The following is a 4,919-nucleotide window of genomic DNA, read 5'->3' as shown; positions in this document are numbered from 1 at the left end:
ATGTTGTGCTGCACTGTGACAGAAAATGTTCTTGGGCTGTGCTTCTTCAGGCTTCCGAACATCTCGGACAGCTCCTTCTTCTCACTACTTAGGTTGTGGCAGCACAAGTTAGAGCTGCAGACTTTTCTGAAATAATGTTTTATTTTARTTTATTTTTTTGACCAGATGAAACAAAAGCAGAAGGCTGATCATTATACACAGCAGCAGCACAGTGGGAAAAAATAAAAACACAGCGTAATAAAAAATAACACCTCATATCAGCTGTCAAGCATAAAAGCGATGGACCAATAACTTGTACTGAGATGCTAGAGCTGCACTTTTTAAGGTACGCCAACAAATCAAGCCATATATTGGCGAATCAGTGTGTCTAGTTCAGATCTCAATGTGAAATMCTCTAAAGTTAAAAGACTGAGTAGTATGGCTACATGTGCAACACATTCTCTGAGCATTTCTGCAATTGTTTTCAAGTTGTCACCAAAACATGTTCATCATTATAATCTTAGTCTGAAACTCTGGCTTGAGAGACATTGAGCATTATGCATTTCTTCAAGGTCTTTATATTTCAGAGTTATCYTATCTCTGTATGGGTCTCAGTAAAATGTCTAGAACAATTCTTGCAGATATTTGTATGATTTCATGCAGTTTCTCTGTAAGATGTTCTGAAAATTTCTCTGGCAGAGCCATATGTGATATTGGATTTATTTTTTTGGATTTACTGTTTTGTTTAGTGTCATGAAATGACCAATTAGCCAAATCGATCTGAACACTATTTTTATGATGTATTTTCAGATAAATGCACAAACACCCACTGTTCTCTGAATTTGATTTGCTGCCATCAGGAAGGAGACTGACAGTAATACAGCGTAGGACCAACAGACTGAAACTGTTGTTTGTTCCAGCCTCAATAGGACTGTTGAACTCCAGCAATGGTGTCCATTTCACAGCACATTAGCACCCTAACATGCTGCATTTTACAGCTGACACCTTCTATTGTACCCTTTACTTGTTGATTGTCTTGACTGTGAGTTTCATCCTTGTGTGTTGTTTTAAGTTCTTTATTTGCAACTGTGCAGCCCTTTGCACGAGACAAAGGGGACAATAATCCGTTCCGTTCAAGCAGCGTATTCTGATGTGAGTGAGGAGAATTGCATGTGAGATCTCTTTAATTCGACAGGTTTTGTCATTAGGTCGTAATGTGAACACAAAGACTCTATAATTGTAATCCTGTTTTTGTTTATTTTTATTTAAAGTTGCCTCTAATCTTGTACCTGAATAAATGAATTAATATTAAACATATTTTGTCTTTATTAATAACTAAAAAAATGTTAAATTCTTTGTCATAATCTGGCATGTTTTCTTAAAAAATATTTACAATTACTGTGAACATGATTTTAAATCAATCGGTTTTTTTACGACTTGAAATCTTGTAGATAATTCATTTAAAATAGCTTTTGTTATCATTTTGAGGTCTCTTCTGTATTTCTGTTGTTGCTATGGTTTTTAAACATGTTCTTCTGCACAAAAACGTTCAGAAAAGCAGCGAGGTTAAAGTGTTTTTACTAAAGCGGACRAGTTTGTTTGAGTATGTATGTTTAGCAACAACAGAGGAAGTGATCCAACCAGACATGATAATCTCGCATTTTTTGCATTGTGGTGCAACAAGAGCGTCTCAGCCACTCTTAATCCTTTATACAATTATCTTTCGGTGTTTGTGTGTTTAAGCGAAACTACTCTGACTGTAGTTTCCACAGATGTGAACCAAAACAACTCTGCAGCCATTATCCTAAAATAGCATCTAAGCACAAGGTAAACTTGTGTGTGAAACTAATTATGCGTGGTTCAGAGCGGGCTTGTTGTGACAACAGATTAAACATCTGTCTGAAGACACATYGAGATTAAAATGGAAAATGAATACATCCCATATATCCTCTGTCTCGACAAACTGGTTACGATACAAAGTGARAATGATGGGTAAAGTCAAATATGATGAACAATACAAAATTACTTTTCTTTGTTGTTTTTCTAACCTTAAATCAGACAACAACCACATGGAGTTAATATCTAATGCCATAAAACACTGCCTTCTGACACACACTCACTCCCACAGGCACACATAACAAACTCAAGCAAAAAAATAAAGTTAAGACTGAGAGGACAAAAGTATGTGAAGCTGTACATGTTGAAAGTTTGTCACTAGTAAAACAATGAGAGTATAAAATCTAACAGGGCTGCAGTACAGTCCTGGTTTTACACCAGCAGGGTGTGGCACCTCCTCAGACCTGGATCAAAACAAAGTAGAACTTGATGCCAAAGCATGGACTGGTARGCCTCAGCCTGCCCTAAACCCYTCTGCATTTAAAGCGCCGGGCATGTGGGTACCTGTTGACCTCTATTTTTGGACTTAAATATTCTAAGAAGTATGTAACTATATCAACAATARKTAAACAGGAGGACTTCCTCTATGATATTTACCACATCATTATTTCCAATGACCAACCACCATCCAAAAAAGGGGATTCAAGCAACAAAGAGCACTTTGCCTGACCTTCAGCTTTGACCTTTGACCCCAAAATGTTTTCAGACCTTCGTWAGGCCAAGAACAATTATCATGTCAGGTATGACTGAAATGAATAGCTCTGTTCAGGAGATACYGTGCACATGAGACAGTGTGACTGACGCACAGAAAACCAAAGAACAGTAGGCCTCCTCTGGCGGAGGCATGAGGAGTGATTTGCTGCAAGAACAGTGTGAGACAGAKAGTCGTCCCACAAATGTTACAACTCACTTTGATATTATGTAGAATACACTYGTTCAGAGTTGATGTGTGAGCTGATCCCACACATTTAGTTAGGGAAAGATTGGGGTCTTCATGACACAGACACACAACTATTGTCTCAATAAAAGCCTGTTTCAAGGGGATGTCTCAGGAGGGTTAATTCAACAATACTTAGCACATGATACAATGATCTGTTCTTGGTTTATACKAGAATAATCGCGGGCGCCCTAACATACCTATTGCTTCCATCCTTGAGCCACTGTGACATCTGTGGGCTCCCACATCAGCTGTTGTTAATGTTATTCTTTCAACTGCTCACTGCTTCAGGGTTTTGCCACAGTAAGCAAACTTGCATGAAATATTTGGCATTTGTTTTATATCAAATGCCCCCTCCTGAAACAAGGTGGGCTTGAACCTGCCAACTCAGGATTACAAGACAGCAGCACTGACTGAGCTACAACAGCCTCCAGGCCACACAGTGCCTGCCTTCACTCACTGTTTCGACTGACTGTCGGATGCTCAAGCAACTGCCTGATAACACAAGTGATTCCTATACCATCTGGTARCTGTTGTAGACATGCCATCTTTTGGCAGTTTGAATCATTTGGAGTGGAATCTACTTTAGAAATCATGAGACAGATGTTTCTTTTAATAGAATTTGTTTTCTGTCACGTGTTTGGAATAAATCATGGAAAAAAGAAAAATCATAAGGGTTAGTTTGTCATTTAGGACTTGAAATACTTTTGCAAATGCAACATTGAAATGAATCTTGCTGTACTGTTTGCGATCTGGGCGACTTGCCGATTGTTTTGTTATTATATTGTTACACAGAAGTTCATTTTCTGAGGTCAGAGTGAGAGTGAGGTCACTGTGCTGAGGTTCAACCACAGCAAGTACAAGATTCGGAAGAAAAATGTGGAGAAAGTGTGACAGAGAGTAGGAAAAATAGTAGGTATGAAAATAAAAAAAGAATAAGACTGAGGAGGAAAGGGAGGGAAAGAAAAATATAAGTGTGGTGGCGAGAGAATGGGAGGGAGGTGTGTAGAAAGAGGAGTGTGGGAAAAATCAATATGTTCTCTGGAGCGACTGGAAGAGACAATCAGTCCTGTCTGACCCTCATCTCCCCTCAGTGTCAGCATGTGTGTGAGTCAGCTTGTGTGTATGTGTCTGTGTGCATACATTTAATTCAGATATTCCAGTATGTGTTTGTAAATTGACTTTTGAATGTATGCAGATTAATAAGCCGATATGTGCAGCCAGGGTGCCTGTTCTCGTCCGTTCTTGTGTTCGCTGTCCTCGTCTCAGATATGCTTTATTGGCACGACTGCTGAGCGCAGGAGAATGAAGATGCCAGCAAAGCTAATGGGATAAAACTTCATTACTTTGCCTCTATCAGCTTTATGAGCACCGATCGAACAAAGACTGGAAGCAAAGGGACACTGTGGCAGCTGAAACTGGCAGCACAAGAGCTGGTTTGTGCTTGCGGTCACCTGCAGTCATTTTCCACTCTAACATGGTCTGAGGGGTCACATACACACTCAGTCTGCAGGCTATGGGCCAGATTTTCTCAGAAGCATTTTGTGTAATGGCTTAGCTTTAATACCTATTATTATCAATATAATAAAAGAGCTTTTTTTCTTTCTCCATTCGTCTCTTCTTGTCTATGAATGGTTAGGATTTCTGCGGGCCTCGAGGCAAGCGGCTTTCACAGGCTGTCCACTCGACATTTGGGGGTTTGTATAGCTGCCTCAGCCGTCCATTGTCCAAGTCTGTCTCCTGAATTCAGTTTTTCCATCTGCCCCCAGGGCCCTCCTAAACCCGTCCAGGGGTACGGGTCTAGATGGATAGATGAAAGAGCAGACAGGAAGAATGCAAGTCCTCAGAGAGGAAGAAGTTTACCAATCATGGAATCCACTTTTCTTGACCTCTCTCTGAATCATGTCATCCAAGCCCCCCCTCCACCATGGTCTCCTCTCTGCTCTGTTTCTCTCACTGTGCAGTCGCAGGGGGTTAATTGAGGTCTAAACAGCAGGAGGGCTATTATGACACATTCCTAAAGAGAAAACAATCTCAAACTCTAAACACACACACACACATTATACTTTAATGACAAGTAAAAGTATAGATGGAGAAAATCTGTCAG

The sequence above is a fragment of the Austrofundulus limnaeus genome, unplaced genomic scaffold, assembly GCF_001266775.1.
Source record: "Austrofundulus limnaeus strain Quisiro unplaced genomic scaffold, Austrofundulus_limnaeus-1.0 Scaffold99, whole genome shotgun sequence".
Lineage (NCBI taxonomy): Eukaryota > Metazoa > Chordata > Actinopteri > Cyprinodontiformes > Rivulidae > Austrofundulus > Austrofundulus limnaeus.
Note: the sequence above shows the minus strand (reverse complement) of the source record.